Source organism: Zerene cesonia, chromosome 5 (genome assembly GCF_012273895.1).
Source record: "Zerene cesonia ecotype Mississippi chromosome 5, Zerene_cesonia_1.1, whole genome shotgun sequence".
NCBI lineage: Eukaryota > Metazoa > Arthropoda > Insecta > Lepidoptera > Pieridae > Zerene > Zerene cesonia.
Genome location: NC_052106.1, coordinates 915,368 through 933,184, shown reverse-complemented (window position 1 = coordinate 933,184; position 17,817 = coordinate 915,368). Strand labels below are relative to the sequence as shown.

At 32.4% G+C, this 17,817-nt stretch overlaps 1 protein-coding gene across 5 annotated transcripts in view; it reads right to left on the bottom strand.

The window, feature by feature from the left end:
- LOC119839929 (Ig-like and fibronectin type-III domain-containing protein 2) overlaps positions 1-17,817 on the bottom strand; it is a 122,011-nt gene that overhangs the window by 103,559 nt on the left and 635 nt on the right. The gene's annotated exons all lie outside the window — the stretch shown is intronic.

Below are 17,817 nucleotides of genomic sequence, written 5' to 3'. Positions count from 1 at the left end.
AAGTAATAAATGTTATTTGCAGTTAACAATTTTCTTTTTTCTTTATTACAATATTTATGGCAAGACTAGGTATGTATCTAGAAATTTGTATGCCTGCAAAACGGAATCCAAATCAGTTTAGCGTTTTAGGCAAACTTTCTATATAAATAAGATTACTTTGTATTTCAAAATTTTGAAATAGATTTAAAGCAAAATATGTTACAAAGCGTTTTTTTTTAATAAACACATTATTTTCACAAATATATCCGAAACACAATGTTGGTCAAATAATGTTAATATCATAGAGGCAACTAATCATAGACCTAATTAATTAACAGTATGATAACATTAATTAATTAATAACATACACAATGCAATTTCATATTTTACAACCATAGCGCGTATATCATTACTGGTCTAGTTATTGTAATAATTCATTAATATTATATTCTCTACTAACTGCGTCCCGCGGTTTCACCCGCGTAAGTCCATATCCCGTAGGAATATCGAGATAAAAAGTTCCCTATATGTTATTCCAGTTGTCCAGCTGTCTACGTACCAAATTTCATTGCAATCGGTTCAGTAGTTTTTGCGTGAAAGAGCAACAAACACACACACATCCTTACAAACTTTTGCATTTATAATATTAGTAGGATTAGCCACAGCACTTAAATATCGAAGCCTACTTATTCAAGAATCAATTATAAAGATGGATTCAGCAAGACTCTAGGTAATTATCGTCGTACAAAATTATGTCATTGTTTTAAATTGTGCAGGTCTGACGTCAGCATATAATAGTTCTCTTGTGATTAGACGCCGAGCAAGCCTTGTCACGATTCATTTTGATAAATATGTTTTAAACTTATGAGCACTAAATGCACATCCTCACAAAGAGATCAAAGTGACTATTTCTTTGAATTGTTCTTATATTCTTCTATCGTTTATATATTTTTTAGCTGCGCCGCGCGGTTTCACCCGAAGACGAAACCACGCAATAGCAAGTATTTATATACTTCATGTCTTATTTTGATGTATAAGCTATATTATTCTGAGGTTTCATTACAATCCGGTTTGCAGTTTTTACGTGAAAGAGTTACAAACATCCATCCATCCATAACAAATATTTAAATTATAATGAAGAACAGTTATTTACTTTTTTATATTATTACAGATAACATAATACTTTACTAGTATTATAAAAAGAAAAACATTATCTATAAACAGACTCACTCATACTTTGTACGATTGGAACAGATAACATCTTAATGCGACTATGCATTTAAATATAGAATGGTTCGATGTTGGAATAAAACCACTAAAGACAATTTAAAGACAACTGGCGATTACTACGTACGTGTATATTCTATTATATACAACGTAGATTAGAGTCCTGAGCGCGGCGAGGGATTCAATAAACGGAGACCGAAGAAAATAATTTAGCGGACGAGTGTTACACTCGACTATTCATTTCCTTCTAAGTCAAAATGAAATAAACTGTTTTTTTTTTCACTGCGCCATTGTCTAACCAGCCAGTTCAGTGTTTTAATATACTTGAGCAATTCATTTAAAATATAGAACTGTTCCTTATTCAAATACAATTTTGGATACTTACATAATTTAACAAATTTAAGCTGCAACAAAAGAGAATTACGCGTTCCTTTTTCGAAATATTTTTTTTTTATTGATGTAATAATCAGCCAGCATCAAACTATGTTGCTATAATATATGTGTGATATAACCGAAAAAATACTTATATTAATGCTCTATTATCAGACAATGGACATGAATACTAGATTTATCGCAGTTCGGTTCAGTAGCGTGAACATGCAATCTATTGGCAACACGATTTGCTAATTAGGATTTCCTGTCTGCAGGTAACTCGTAACAAATATATAGTGCTTAATACTCACACGCGTTTAGTCGTAGTTGTCTATCCCACGATGAGATTACTCAATTGTTACTGGTACATTATATATGCTATATTTTTAATCTGATACTAAATACTCTAAACTTGCCATATAATAAATTGGAGCTCTTTTTTGCATGGTTTTGAAACTATTGTGTGACACAGTTTTTTTAATAAGCAACCATTGTGTTTTTATACGTTTTACATTTATTCGCATTTACAATTATTCCGATATAAATGTGTACTATTAAGATTGTACAGAAGATTGTTTTAGCTCTCCAGATATTAAAGAGCTGCCAGTGATAATATCGTATATAGAAAACCAAGACGAAATTCGAATAACTGGAGGTGCTTAATTTCCTATACGCAGTCCATTTTATGGATGAGAACCAATACCTTACGATTATTCCTTCGTGGCACAAAGATTCAATACTAATCCCCGTCTTAGGCTTGAATATTATTGAAAGTTTGGGCACTAACCAAATAAATAAAGACAACAAAAAACCAAGCCTATAAAAAATTGAGTACACTTCATAAATCCGGGTGTACATTGATTCAAAAGACCCGTGTCGCGAAATAAATCCCTGTTACAAGATTATAAAGGGTTGATCGGTTATGTCGGTCACTCTGAGAGGTAACGTGAGTCAAATGGGCTTAACCCTTCACGGCTCACTACAATAAAATAAAAATAACTTTTTGCTTTGCCGATTTTTAGTATCGGGGTTATCAATTTCGCAATGTATATCAATTCTGCGATATTCGTTTACATATCTGATCTCTTCTTCTTATTTTACCTATACCTATCGAATATAGTATCTGACAGAATAATTTTAGCTATATAAACAATGGTTACGTAAGAATTAAATTATGTATCCATATATTTACATAAATAATTTAATATTTTACTGATTTCTATAATTAGAGACTGATAATTAAATTAATATTACTATAATTTCACGATTAAGATCCATTAAAAAAGTAACATATATAGAAGTTATAATCTTTTAAGTGAATTTTATGATTCAAAAGTGCTTCTATAAGAAGTCTAATTGAATAAATAAATATTTGACTATATCATTTGACCCGACGTTTCGAACACTTTACAACGAGAGTGGTCACGGGTCATGTCTTGATGGTTAAAAAGTCTTTAACTTTAAAATGTACAATACTCGCCTAAAATCTATATAAAAATGAATCCCTATTTCCATTGGTCACGCCATCACGCGTGAACGGCTGAAGCGATTTCAAAAATTCCTCCACCATTAGATATCTGCTGCAAACTGAGTGATATACGCTATATGTACCACGGGTGGAATTAAGCGAACAGATAGTGATACATCCTACTAATATTATAAATGCGAAAGTTTGTATGGATGTATGGATGTTTGTTCCTCTTTCACGCAAAAACTAATGAACCGATTGCAATGAAATTTGGTACGTAGATAGCTGGACAACTAGAATAACATATAGGCAACTTTTTATCCCGATATTCCTACGGGATACGGACTTACGCGGGTGAAACCGCGGGGCGCAGCTAGTAAGAAAATATTTAAACTCATACGTCGTGTTCAATTTTCCTTTCCGAATCCATAATTTACGGCAAAATTGAAACACGAGTCCCATTTGTACCAATGAATCAGGTAAATGACAATAAGGGATCAATCCTGTACAAGAAACCTTAATGAATTCGCTTCAAAACAGTCCCGAAAAGAATTGGCCATTTTTCATTTGGATACAAGTGGTAGTCATTCGGTTTCCGTACAAGAAATAAGCTATTTGTGTTTTCTTTATAATACAGCATTATATGAAAGCACGCAGTATGAAGCAGAGGCTCAATGGTGGTGAACTTCAACAGAAAGTCGGGGGTTCGATGCCGGACGCAATAACAAAAACAGCATGCATTTTTTACTATGCAAATTAATTGGCATTACATTAATAGATATATTGTTGGATATATAAAATTACCTTATACAACTTAGGTTATCAATGGGAGCTGGAACATGCAAATCATGAATTACCATAATAGGCAAAGTAATGGCGAAATAGGTCCAGTGATTTTGGTGTAATAGAGAAATAAACGAAATAAAACATAAAGTCTATCTAGAGCTATTTAGAGCTTATAACATACACCACGCAATACAAAAGGAAAAACCGAGCTATTAATTTTCATTTGTCCTCCCGAGGAATTTGAGTCCCTTTGAATCTAAGGCTTGATTTACGACCCTTCTGTACTAACAAATTTCACGTCGCCGTTATTACGCTGTATTGATGGCATTATTAAATATCATTTCATTAATTTGATCGTGACGGATTTTTAAGGAATAAGCCCCTTGTACATAATGAAATAAGAGCTAGTCTAGCTTAATTATGTCTGCGTTTGACAAATGGCTTTTCGTTTAGCATTTTGAGTTGAACAATAAATTTCTAATATTTGGTATTTGATTATTGTTATAAAATGCTTATTTAATTAATAAACATTACTTACTTCATAAAAACAAATATAATCTATAGTTAAAATACTTTAAATTAAAATTAATACTAATATAGAAACGCATTATTAGCAAATCGGGTCCCAGAGCTCCGATCGAATATTACAATTGATTAAAATATCTATAATCATATGGATTAATCCGTTTCAGTGAAGAATATTACACATTTCCACAATATATTCCCGAACAGCACTGGAAGCAAAATATTTATGACTTTCACCACAGATAACATAATATTACTAGTACTTTCACTTAAATATTATATAGTTACAATGCATGGCAGACAGGGTGACGAAAATAGACGGCAAATAATAATCCCACAAATAAATTGTTAAATAATATGACATATTTCTGACATGGTGGTACATTATAAAATGCAGGATAGATATAACAAGTTAGAAAACAAATAATAAATAATATACGTAAATATCCATTTGATCCGAACAAATCAGAATGTGTTCATTTTGCTTTCACGCCACAGCGAAGGAAGTGATGCCTGAGAAAGAAATCTCTTAAGTCTCTGACATTTCAATTTTTTTAAAAGGAAAAAATATGTTAAAAAAGACCGTTTATTTGTATATCCTTTTTTGTTATTTGATTTAAAAATAAGCTCATTATAGTAATTGAAATTATAATGAGCTTATTTTTAAAAATATTGATATTTCTTATAACGATATTTCAGTATGATACCATCCATTTTATTTATAATTGTGAAGGTTAGGTCTAGTCTATTTAAACCCTATCTCGAAGTCTTGAAAAGTAATTACATGAAGTGAGCGTTATTAAAATACGAAGGATCTTTATTGCAGTCTCAATAATTGAAGTGTGACGTCAGAAGACGATTCAAGCAGTTCAAGCCACAAACACCAAGTTTCTAGAACAATCTCGAAGTTTCTGGTTTCAAAATAAACATTAATTTTATAGAAATGTGTGGTTCTTTAAAGAATAGGATGGAAACACAGATGGGATCAAGTTAAATATTTACAAAAAGGTTTCGTGGCTAATCATTTTTCCTCCCTCTCCTCCTCCTCTTTATGCAAATCTAAATAGAAACCGATAGGCAAACAAACAAACATGCGCAGAACTGTCCACAAGGATTTCTTCACGTCAAATAAAATTTACTTTGTAATTTCAACCGCTAGTCGGGTAAGTATTCAACCAGTGACATCTCAGTCGGAGAACCGAAATTTCTGGCCTTTATTTATTTACTTTTATAAAAGAGTTGCAACCGAGCTGTGGAACCGTGGGGTGGTTCGGTTGATGGTAAGCTACCCATGTACATGCAGAAGTGGGGTCTCCGCAAATGTGTACTTATAAGAGGCAAGGAAACAAAGGATTGAAACTTAATTCCTGACATACACCCAAGCTCCAGATTGCGATAAAGCTCCAAACCGAATTCAAACGTTACGAATTTATCGCGCCAGTTGCTTAATTGATTCGACCTATGTTTCACAAACAATCAACTCGAGCGTGAACGCGTTTTCTACGCAAACCGCACCATTTCACTGACCCAGTACAACCCACCAACTCTGTAGGGAATAATAAATCTTTTCGTAAGACCTCACCGGATATCGAACGCTTACTGTAACTGCATTGTAATGTTTTAATCGAAATGTATTGCGTTTATTAAATATCGTTTTAATTGTTAAGTATTGCGTTGAGGGAAATGAGGGATTATATTTATTGGCAATAGGTTTGAATAATGATAAATATACAGATAAGGGTTACATAATAAGGCCGAATCTTTGTTGCTTATGGTCCAATGGTATTTAATACCTAATTGAAAAACTCTCTGGTCTCTGTTCTCATCTGTCTCTGGGCAGCATACGAAACGGACGGCAGAAAGCGCCACTTCATTAATTCAAAAAAAATAAGACTGCTCAAAATCCCAAATAGGCGTATAAATTTTGAGGTACAGCCTGGTTACAGACGGACGGACAGACAGACGGACAGCAATTATTAGGAAACGGAGCACTATGAAGGGGTGTCGTATTTCCAGCCAGCCTCAGGCCACGAAAATCGCGCTACACAACGATGCTAATGATTATGACAAATATGTATGTATTTACATATGTCGTCTACGATTGTTAGTAACTGTCCGGAGGCCCGTTTCCGTTTTCTCACCCTATCCAAAATAATGCATTTAATTTAAAGCTGTACGCACTTTATCGACAGATAACAACCTCGCAAGTATCTATCATTACGGTGTTTACAATTTATGATGACATTTAATATATATTATGAATCATAATCACCAGAGAGGTCTTATTTAACTGGTTATCTATTTTAAGCAAAACAAAACTGTCGACTCACGTTCTCTCGAGAGCTAGTAATTTGGTAGAAACACTTAAGCTTTACGTAAACATGCCACAGCTTGATAAATAATTCGCCATCACTGTAACAAGGTCGCCATTTCTTATACAAACAACGTTTTTCATGGATAAACAATAATTATTAGGGCGTAATAAAAATAATGAAACGAAACCAATGTTTGACGAATAATATAATTTTTTGTATAATATCAATTAATATTTTTTCTACTTATTTACATGTAGGTCATACTAAATGTATGCGATGTGAATAATCCTTACAAAATTTTTTTGTTAGCAAAAGAAAACTAGAGGAAAAAAAAATGGTTTACCAATTCCTTCAGAGATTTCACGGCGTAAACTTTATTTTGCACTATAAGGTGAATTTTAAAACAGGTCATAATTAAGTAAACAATAGAACGATGTCACGATCTTTTGTTTGAATAAGGCTCAAAAATATATTTAAGCACTCTCACAGCTGATTGATGTTGTCCCCCAATAAGCCTTTAGTCCAAGCTGTTATTTTTCCAGAATGGATCCTGGTCTCATTTATTGAATAAATATTTTTACAATTACGTCAACGTGCTGAAAGTAAATTTTCAAAAATAAATTTCTTTTTAATTTTTAGTTTTATAGCATTGAGATGCTTTATAAATGAGAAATTTTGAAAGAATAGAAAAAATTTGATCACGAGGCAGGATTCGAACCTGCGCATCTTGCCTAACCGTAGCGTTGCTACGGTTGCCGTGATCAAATAAATTTCTTATGAATAACGAGTTTGAAACAAATTTATCCCTAAACACAAAGACACGTAAATAAACTTTCAAAACTACATCCCATCCCAGTCTTCGGCCAAATCATCCCAGGACAAAAACAAAGATTCGTCTTAAATACCCTTTCCCAGGCCATTCCTTCTTTCCAGTTGCCAATCCTTTGCTTATCCCTTATCCCATAAAAGCGGTTAGCACATCCACAGAGGCATTACTTCTGCGAATGTTCATGGGCGATGGTGATCGCTTACCATCAGGCGAACCACCAGCTCGGCAACCCGCTATGGCAATAAAGAAAAATGTGTGTGAGAAACAGAGTGGAGATCCATCTATTTGGAGAAAGGCACTAGCTAGAGAAGACATTACGAGTCTTAACAATAGGTTTCTGTTATGAAACTCTGCTATGAACACTAAACAGCAGACCAATACGTAAACTAATTAGAAATTAATGTTGGCAGTGTCATACAATTAATAATAATAACGTTGTGATTGAAATTAACCTTTACATAGATTATTAATTGTGTAATGTGAAACTGTAATGTGGAGGAATAAGGTTGTTAATTAAGCGAATCCTACTATCCTACTAATAGTATAAATGCGAATGATTATAAGGATGTGTGTGCGTTTGTTGCTCTTTCACGCAAAAACTACTGAACCGATTGCAATTAAATTTGGTATGTAGACAGCTGGACAACTTGAATAACATATGGGCAAATTTTTATCCCGATATTCCTGCGGGATACAGACTTACGCGGGTGAAACCGCGGGACGCAGCTATTGCTTTATATACCTATTAATAATAAATATTTATCTCATTCATTCTATGAGACTAATAAATATTTTTGACAAAAACTAACCTGCCTGCATTGCACGAACTTGACCATATTTTAATGGGACCACATGGAGATACCAGCTTTCAAATAACAAAGAATTATCAATATTAGTTCACTTAGTCGAAAGGTCTAAGGTAACGAATTCATTTCCGCCTTGACAAACTGCTTTAACAAACAGAATCTACTTGTTCATTTTTATAATCATCTATCACTATGCTAAATATTGTCCAAAAAGGTACACCCATTTTTTTGCTGAACTGAAACATGTAAATGTTATAGTTAAAATCTATTTGTTAGAACTGGCTGTATCTAAATGCCTTTATTAAAATTATAGTTCTAACTATCACGTTAAAAACTAGAATTAACTAACTGAGGTTTTATTTGGGTCCACATTGGTTTCTGTTTAAGTGTGAAACGCCTTAAAGACGTTTCTGGCACTCGTCGCGTAGTTTTTATTTGTTAATAGTAAGTATAATTCATTGAATAAAAATCGAATCGATAAATAATTAATAAAAACATTAGTTATATTCATCCAATCAAAAAACAATTAAAACATATTTTAACCCGAATAGTTCCATCTTCTAAACACCTATACTCAAGTAATATTCGACCATTTGAACGATATCCACAAGAAAGAGATCTCAACATTGTCAAAGAGCACTTCAATGTGCTAAATTTAAGGAATCGCGTTTCAGTATTTGCTGAGAGCACTCGACAGCAAAACTGATAACTTTGTAGATAGTTGAGGACTCTTTAGAACCTTTTTCGGATACATAACTTTATTCTACTATATCACAGTATAAATATTAATGTTATATCGAAACATCGTATACGTTGCCAAAACTTTTTTAAGAAAAATTCAAAATACTGGATATGATATTAAAATAATTCAAACATTGGGTTTTCCAGAACACAATAAAAACACTTGAAAACCGCCGAGCAAGTATCGTGTACAAAAACATAATGAGGTCTATCGTTTCTTATACTTTTGTGATCAAACAAAAAACGCCCTAGTGACGTCACTCTGGCCATGACCCGTTCTGTGTACACGGTCAAGCCAGACCACTGTTTTGAAATTTTGTACCTTAGCGCGTTGCAATACGAGTGATCTTTGACTAACAATGCCTCTGTTTGTTTGTAAATATTGCATTGCAGTGAGCAAAACTCGCCGCACTTACATAATATCTCGAGAAGGCTTCTACACGAACGTTTTAACGGAAAACCATTTGGTACCTGCTGCATTTTCTGCAATAAATATAGCAAATATGGCTCAGGGAATTCTATGTTCATACCCAATTGTACACAAGATTATATACTAATATTATATAGCTGAAGCGTTTGTTTATTTGCTTGAACGCTTGCTTAATCTCAGGAACTGCTGGTCTGATTTGAAAAATTATTTCAATGTTAGATAGCCCTTATCAATATAAGGGCTATCTAACACTGAAATGAAGGGTATAGGCTATATATACCACGGGCGCAGCCGGGGCGGACCGCTAAGAACGTATATTCTTTGATTATTTACGTATCTAGATGTAAGTTCAAGCGATTTTGCGCCAAATAAATAACAGCCTAATTGGCTTAAAGTCCGTTCGGTAGCGACATTATTATGGACTCTACGGTAAGCACGCAATCTATGGCATAAAAAAGTTAATAAGCATTTAAAGTTTAATATGATTACGAGCATAATGATTATTTTTAAACAAAATATGAACCAACTTCAAAACCAATAAAATAAATTAATATAATTACTATAAACACTACCCACACATTTATTTGAACCGACTTATACCAATAATAATAATAATTTTGAATTATATAAATTTATAAAAATTGTAAAAATATAATAATTATAAAAATTGACTTATACCAAGCCAAGCAGATATTAAACAGATACCAATCTATTATCTACTACCATTAGACTAACATACATTGGATTGGTTTAACATACACACAAAAAAATACAGACAGACGAACATAAAACCTCCTCCTTTTAGTTCTTAGATGTTGGTTAAAGAAGCCTACGTCACACTCTAGCCTCCCAACCCCAGACCCAAAAGTTCTATCATAAAATCGATTAACGAACAAACATTAGAAATTGTAACATTATTAACGATTTATTTTAAATAAAATTCATTAATTTTATATAAATTACCATCAAATAAGTTGCGAAATGTAACACTACATTCACCTGTAAATCAATGCTTAAATATAAAACCAATTAAACGCCTATTTGTGGTTATTTAAATTGTTATATAATTGTTGTTTATTCGTTAATTACAAATAAATTGAGTTCTTTAATTACATTTTGTGTGTCAGATACACGATACATTGTACTTATGTTGATAAGAAATAGAATATACATAAATTATCAATAGTAGACTAGGAAGTGGGGTTTTTAAGGGCTACATTTACATACATTTTATATGTGTACATCCTTAAACTACATGAACCAATGCGTTATACAGCATATCATTAGCTTCATGATATAGGTACTATTTAAATAGTATGTTAAAACTAAATGTCATAGGATAAAAAAATGTGACTCTAAACAATTCCTTAAACGATTTAAATCCATGTTAATGATGAAATATAATATACGGTCTGTAGATATAATATAACAGCCTGTAAGTTAAGTATCGTAAGGCGGGGTGACTGTATTGATGGGTAACAGTTGAATGAACGATTGAATGTTTTAATCGAGTCTGCTTCTGATTTCTCAGTGAAATGTAGAAACTAACTTAATTAAGTCTATAAAGAATTTTTGATTAAAAATCTGCAAAACATTGTGTACGACACCGAAATTTAAACAACTCCAACCTTAAAGATATATTAATAACTAGCTGCGCCCCGCGGTTTCACCCGCCAAAGTCCGTATCCCATAGGAATATCGGGATAAAAAGTTGCCTATATGTTATTCCTGTTGTCTAGCTGTCTACGTACCAAATTTCATTACAATCGGGTCAGTAGTTTTTGCGTGAAAGAGTAACAAACACACACATATCCTTACAAACTTTCGCATTTATAATATTAGTAGGATCAATTCACATGTGTCGTGCACAATTCATATGTTGAACTTAATTTCTAACAAATTTGCAATACTTTAACACAATGCAGTAGTTCTTTCCAGAACAAGACTACTTTTTACTCTCATCGTGTGATTGAAAGTTTGTGTATGAATTGACAATTGATATCAGTAGATCAATGCAATACAGACTATTAAAGTACCTCGTAATATAGACTCGCAATTGGCCACAATACAGAGTCTTTATTAGTTCTATTTCAGTTTTTATTTTACATATTGATGGGATCATTAACCGTTACATTCATAATATTTATTGCATTAGTTATATCCAAAAAATTTAAATATTTGTTTCATCATCATCAGCCTATATTTGTTTCAACTCAGGTAGAGTAGGAATAGCAAATAATATTTTGTATTTTTTATGTTAAATCGGACAAATGAGTTGGTGGAACCAAACACCTGACGGTAAGTGACAGTATCAATAATGGGGTATCCTAAGACACATAAAATCGAAGGAATAGAAGAAATTCGATTGCTGATTCGTGATCACGGGTGGCCGAGAGGTCAGGCGCTGCCACGGTTCGGTGGGTAACGCGAAATCGAATCCCGGCCATAATCAAAATTTTATTACTCTTTAAAATTTCAAAGTTTTAAAACTAAATATTAGTATAACCAATCTAGTACTCATATTTTCGTCATGCACAAAGCATAAGTTTCAGTTACGGCGGCGTGTTAAAAATGGCGCGAATTCAGGTTAATGAGGCTGCTCCTTTGCACGTCTTGCATTGTGAACGTTCCGTTTTACGGAATGAAAGAGCATCTAAGAAATACCCATTTTGAGAATATTAATTCTTAGCAACGTTTGTTTTATGGTTTAAATATTGCAGCGCAAATTTTTAAGTATATTGACTTGATGGTTTTAAATTTAAATGAATTTCCTTAATAAAAAATGACTGTGTAGAATCATTCAATATTCACTTGTATAATAAAATGGCTGCTAACGAAAAAAAATAATCCGGTTTATATAAATATTTACAATATTGTTTAACATCTATTACAATAAGTTTAAATTGTTTAGTTAAGTTTTAAGTTGTAAAGCCTTTTTAATGCTACGGACTAATAACTATTTATATTTAAAACATAACCCCCATATGTAAATGGTTTTATATTTACCTATTTTTATATCACAGCAGCATCTAACGAAAAAACAAACAAGGATAAATACCAACACAAAAATGTCTATTGTTTCATTAAAAAAACAATTGGACTCGTGAAAGTGTGACGACTTCCTTGGATACGTAACATCGACGCACATTTCCTCCATTTGTATATAAGTATGTTAATATATAGGGCAGTGTTGCAAGCGTTCGTTTTATTAAATTACCTATGAAGGTCACAATAAATTGGCAAAGGAATTATTATATTTTGTGCTGTTTGTTATTATAATTTGTTATTTTTAATACAATAAATATCATTCATTCAAATTAAACTTATTACACGATTAATGAAGTGGTTGTTACCTATACATCCTTTTTAAGAGAAAAATGCTTTTACACATGCATAAGGCCCAAGGGTGCGGGTCCTGGGCTTTGTCGGACTCCTACTGCAATAGTGGACTTCGAACTAAAGTGCGCTGTGTTCCATAGACCGTCTAATAAAGGGGTCACGGGTGCTGGTTATAACCTGTATACCCTGGCTATTAGACCAGTCGGTTGTTATAACATCCTAAGAAATATATTGACGTTTCTCTGTTTGTACTCTTATCAAAATACCGCAGAAAAAAATGCGTAGCCTGTCTAGTAATATTACTAAATTATTTAATAGCTTATGAAGAATTCTGGATTATTCCACTATAATATATAAATAATTAAATACGTAATAATACAATAATACATAATTATGGTCTATGACTGCTATTCAGTGTAAGCTATTTCAATGTCAAGCCAAGTCAGCTCAGCGCGAACACTTTTTGCTCGTACCATCAAGGCCAGGGCTATAAAAACTATGGAGCAGCAGTGATTTATATGTACTAAAAATATAGATCGATGTATAATTTACAATTGTAACCGGAATCATTATGGTGTTTGATGCGGTAAGCGCAATTAATTAGGACCGGTTGGGTGTATGTTGATAAAAAAAATGATATCAAAAAGGAACTTGTTAATGAGCAAAGAATTGAGAACTGTTTTTAGTTTCGTTAAATAATACGATAATTTGATGATTTCGTTAAATAGATAAAACGAATCATTTTTTTATTATTATTTTCTACATTCTTTCATTGTAATAATTTTTATATATTTGTATTTAATAAAAAAACTAAACCGTTATCAAATTGTTAGAATTAAACCAATTTAAATGACACTACACGTATTTTAACCTACATATCAAACATACCCTTATATCCTTTTCCTCAACCTTCCGAGTACATTCCTTTATAATAGTCATCAATCCACTCCTTATCCTTTACTCATTAAAAGCATGCAGCGACCCTACCCCTGCATATGTTCATAGGCAGTGACGATAGCTTACCATCAGGCAAACCACCAGCTCAGTTGCCCGCTATTACATATAAAAACCATACAGTAACTTCTGGTATAACTCTACCACTTACATAAACATAATGTATCGTTTCAAACATCGGGATTAAACATTTCAACAACTAGATAATGATACGAGGGTCACTTAAATAGGTGCGAGAATATGACCCTCTGCGCATTACTTTATAATACTAGTTGTAGCCCGCAGCTTCACCCGTGTGGTAAAAATATACCGTCTGGAACAAACTTTCATCCCCTTGAGATAGAACTGGCTATAACCCGTGGCGTTACTTGCGTAGCCAGACTATGATCTATCATTGGAAAAATTTTAAACAGATACGATAAAAGGTTTCACCCGTTAACAAGTAACAAACATTCATACATCCATCCATACCATACACATTACAATTCAAGAAAGGATAAGGGATAGTTTTTATCCCGAATATCCGAGTTTTAGTTTCCGTTAGACCACACAATATTGTCATTGAATCCACGCATCCACCGCTCACCACACACCAATATTTTTCCTTCACTAACGACGCCATTTCGTACAAAGAAACCCCCGGACTTAGACCGTAGCTTTCAAAAGCTCATCTTAACTCCATTATGCCCTCATACTGACCTTAAAACCCTGTTTTAAATTTGAAACGTTTAATAATTCGAAATAATAGCTGCTAGAGTTAAAGCACAATCCCCAAAGGTCAAGGTTGTTCACCTTTGTTAGCAATTCTACAACAATTACATCATTACAATACAATATTGCACCTCGACTTCTCTTATCTACGGTGCTTGCAGTTATAACCAATATTTATATATAGTAACTAGCTGACCCGGCGAACTTCGCAACGCCATTGACCTTTTTTTGAAACATTTATCCGTATTTTTTACCTTTTAAACCTTCTCTGGACTTTATGAATGCATCAAAACCAAAATTATCAAAATCGACCCAGCAATTCTCGAGTTTTCAGTCTCTTCATTAGCGAGACTAACGAACAGCTATTGATTTTTATATATAAGACAAGAAGAAGATATATGTTTGACGAATTTGTAAACAGCTTTTCTGTAGAAAACCTAGTAAGGAATGGATTAAAAAAACGTGCTATGACGTGAAATGCGAGTTTCGTGTTGAATAAAAAATTGATAGTAATAATAATCTAATAAGATTTGAATGAATGTCAGTAAGTAAATCATAAATCATAAACAACCAAAATAAACCAAACAATCTAGAGTTGTCAATGTGTTATAAAATTGATCTTTAATTTACAATTTAAAAATAATTTTTGTAACAATTTGTTTGACTTAGAGGTAAGCATATAACCAAGCGTCCGTATCATAAATTATTTAGTTTAATAGCCAGAAATAAATTCTATAAAGAAACAAACACTATGTAACGTTTACATTATGTAAATAAAAACTTTCAATTTACCGAACGCACGAGCTGTATTTCGTAAGTCATAAATCAAAGAAGGCTTACGATTAACTTACCTTTAATTTTATAAATACCTCTCGATTCAGATGTCTTAAATCCCTTAACGTTCTCTAATGTTAAGCTCAAACCCAATTTACATGGATTTAACGTCGAAAATTACGGATTTCTGTAAATTCGGCATGTTTCATCCCTTTACGAGACGATCTTTATTAAACCATTATAGATAAGATATTTTATATTATCTATAGGTAAAATGAATTTATAAATTGACGTTTAATTAACAATATCTATTAAATTCAAGAATATTATCACTTAAATTCAGAAACAATTAAGTCGCCATCAAATTGTTATTACGCTCCAGTGATAATGTGAATTTTTCAAAATTTGAGATGTTTAGACGCTGTGGCTATTATCAATTATTTGAAATTATCAGTGACTGACATAGTTCAATAAATGTATAGAACAAACAAACCTTCATACAAACATAACAACGAATCAATGAGAGATTCTATTTTATGTGTGGAACATAAAATGGCTGACTAAGAGAGCATTGTGGCAATTTCTCTTCTTAACAATAGCCTATTGATTCGTAAAACAATAACTATTTTATTTATATGTTTGTAAACTGGTCCATTTTTATTTATCACTAGCTCTTACGAGCGGCTTCTTTCGGTAAAATCTTTTGTAGTTAACAAGTTTTCGTCGCGATTTTCTTACATCTATTACAAACGAGGATTTGGGATGAAAAACTCAGAAGTTGTCATTTTTTGTTTCTTAATTATCAAACAATTCGCTTCCCTTAAGAATATTTTGTTTGGGACAAAACTTCTAAAATATAAATATCTACCAACCTAAAAAAAAGTTTGTAGTAAAAGCCTATAGTAAAAGTTTTCATTTCACTCCCCTCCCCCCTCTAAATAACATAATATACGTTATATAAACGCGAAAGTTTGAACCAGTATTAATTCTTCCACAGAAATTGTCTATAGTCTGAACACATAGGCTACTTTTAACCCGGGCACCCGGGTACCACGCGCTGCGGGTTACATGTCATATATTATAAAGAAAATTAATAGCCCTGAATATTGCCAATTCCCTTTTTGTAAACAATGTTTTCAATTCAAACAGCTGAATTTTAGAATAAGCGCTTTTTTGATAAATCGTTTTAAATATCGAACAATGAATACCACAGACATTGCCAGCCAATGTCACCTCTCTATTATAATATTTATCAAGTGTTTATTCACTAAATGTTTAATAAATGTAAGCGGGTCAATCAAGATACGGCATGTTATTTTGTTTGTTTTATGTTCCGTCTTGCATACAATTCTCACTGTATTTATATTGAATACTGGCGATATGCCCCGGCTTCACGCGTGGAACGTTTTTTCCCTCAATAAGAACCTTCCTTGTGCCTTTACAAAAATGTTAAAAAAATTAAGCGGTTGAGTTGAACCGTTCTTGAGTTTTGCGCTTGGCAAAACATTTGGCGATTCTTCATCACTATCTAATACCCGCTTTGCATTTATGTGCCAAATTTTATCCAGATTCGTTCAGCCTTTGTGAGGATCCTAGCCTCACAAACGTTCGTTTATAAATTTTTGATTTCTAATCAATAAATAGGCATTATCATAACTAAAGAAGTCCTAAAATGATAACAATAGGTAAATCTCTCTGTCAGACAAAGTCTAAGAATTGCTCGTACAAAATCGATTAATGTAACAGTATAAAAACCATTATAGACCTATTAACTAAATTAGATTAATTATGTACAGAAATATTTACTTGTTTCCCGATTATCAAACAAAAACATTTTTTTTTTTTATGTATTTGGTATATGACAGCGAGGTATGTTTACGTGTGAATATATGTTAAAAAAACAATTAGTTGTTTATCAATTGCGATGTAACTGGTAATTAAATAATGAAAATAATGGGGATGTTAAATAAATTAAAACCTTTTAAAAGTTACTTTGTTGGTTTCGCTGGCAGCTGTCACAGAGATCAACGTATATTTTAAGGATTATATGCCATGATCCACAATGCAAAATTGCGTATTGGCAGATGCTATTAAAATCATTGTTTTCCATTTTTTATTTTATCAAACCAATATATTTTTAGTAATGGCAACAGTTTACCTATTAATAAGCTACTGTAAAGGAAGAGTCGCTGATCGGTCGATATCTTAAAATTACAAAGGTTACCGAAACTAAATTTTCTTGGAGGCCTAAATCTGGAATTACATTCACATATTATCATCTAATAAAATAAATGTGTGTATAATTTATACTTATATCATATTTATACTATTTGTCCTTTCTTTTGTCAGATATACTTAATAGGACCTGAATTCTAAAATGATGCCATATCGCAATTTTTTGTATTTATTTAATATTGCAATAAAAAGTGAGTGTTAATGTCAATAATTACGAGAGTTATGTACTTCGTTTAGAAGAGGACATAAAGAGCTTTTATTTGTTCGAAAAATATATAATTACAAACGCTTTTTTTTAAATGATTTTTTTTATATATAAATCGAAA